The sequence below is a fragment of the Poecilia reticulata genome, linkage group LG4, assembly GCF_000633615.1.
Source record: "Poecilia reticulata strain Guanapo linkage group LG4, Guppy_female_1.0+MT, whole genome shotgun sequence".
Classification (NCBI taxonomy): Eukaryota; Metazoa; Chordata; class Actinopteri; order Cyprinodontiformes; family Poeciliidae; genus Poecilia; species Poecilia reticulata.
In genome coordinates this window covers 30,345,494-30,347,295 of record NC_024334.1, presented here as the reverse complement: position 1 = coordinate 30,347,295, position 1,802 = coordinate 30,345,494, and the positions used below count along the sequence as shown (strand labels likewise).

Genomic DNA, 1,802 nt, shown 5'->3' with positions numbered 1-1,802 from the left:
TTACATTGCTTAGCCAATCAGAGCTGCGGAGGAGCCCTGATTGAAGGAGCTCCACTCTCAGCATGGATTTGAACTTGTGTCTTTAATTACTTCAGCAAAGCTCAAAGTTTTTACCACATTCTGTAGCTTTCGGTGTACTTCTAAATCTGCTCCTTAGTCGCATCTTTTTGGAGTTGTTACTGCCTCTAGTGGCGTGGGGGTGGTAACACAACTAATATAATTAGATTACTAAATCAGAATACAGCAAAGTCTTTATTATTTATTATTAATTTTTCATTCTCTTAAGAACGTAGAGCTAATTAAATGATCTAAACAAGACCTTAAAGTGGTTCCAGTTTCTCTCCATGGCCAACCTGTTGAAACTGTGGCAGATGTTAAATACCTTGGGTCGTTCCTGGACATATATATATATATATATATATATATATATATATATATATACTGTCAAATGCATTTTATGCCATATTACATATCCCTATTACCCAATCACTTTTGTGTTTTATCTTCCATTTGGTTGTTCAATTGAAGCTGTGAAAGTTATATAAGCCATCTTTTTAAACAATTTTGCACAAACCCTTGATAGTAATTTGGGATATTTCTTATACATGTTTTATAAGAATTAATTCTGAGGTCCTTATGTGTTAAGACTCAAAAATAATTTTGGCACTTATGCAAGACCAATCGTTTAATTGTTGTTGTTGACTGTTTTCTTCTGCAATTTAAATCCCTTAGGTATGAGAGACAACTTTAATTGTTTTTTAGTGCTTATGTGCTAAATAATAAATGTAAATATGTATTTCTTTGCCAGTTACTGGCAGCAATTAACCATCTTTTTTGGAAGCAAGGAGGACTGGATATTATTTTGCTGTCCTTTATTAAACCATTTTAGTTAAACAGCATTCTTGTAATTTAACACTGGCACCAAAGAAAAAAAACTTGTAAGAGCACATTTTTATCGTTACTTATTTAAATAGATTCCACATATCACCCATTCTGTGTGAGCATGACACAGCTCACACCCCTGTGTAAGTAAAGATAAGAAAAAATGTCTTTGAATTAATACATTTCAATCAATATGTTATTTGTGGTGACACTTTTGGATCGGTGTCATATTAGACATGCTTTATTAATTTTTCTATTTACAGATGACATTCTCCCTGATTATTGTTTAAATAGATTATTTCTACTTAAAGGGGTCATTGATTGTTGTGTTTCCACTTAGTTTAATTTTCATAGCACCACTTGTAGTTGCTAACACTGTAGGTAGCAGTAGTTTAGTTAGTGGTTTATTAGTTGTAGTTTTGAAAATCTCTTGTTTAAAGCAAGTGGAGTTGCTTTCAGAACAGGGGCGGATCTAGCGGGGTGGCAGGGGTGGCAACTGCCACCCCAAACGAGAGCCTCGCCACCCCTGTTGCCACCCCAGTTAGCGACAATGAATTCAATAAATAGTTATGGCAAATCGGGCATTAAGCGCATGAAACTCTTTTTTCCCCGACAACATTGAATGCAACACAATGTAACCTGACACCTACTGCTAAGTAGCGGGAAGTGCGAGAGAAGGACAGAGCGCGAGGCAGCAGCATTGATAGATGTATATGTTACTGGACTGGACATGACGTGATTTATTGTAAGTGATGCGCCATTGCTGTCCATTGAGTCAGGAATATCGGTGGTCAGGAAAATACTACAATCACGCAAAGAATCAGAACAATGTTTAGTAGTTAATTCAACCATAGATAATGGTAATAAGGGCTTCAGATTTCACAGGTGAGGAAAACGTTTTAATTTAAAGAAAACATTGA

At 35.6% G+C, this 1,802-nt stretch overlaps 1 protein-coding gene across 6 annotated transcripts in view; it reads left to right on the top strand.

The window, feature by feature from the left end:
* Nucleotides 1-1,802, top strand: part of LOC103464192 (epidermal growth factor receptor substrate 15-like 1) — a 202,370-nt gene that overhangs the window by 182,547 nt on the left and 18,021 nt on the right. The window lies entirely within an intron of this gene.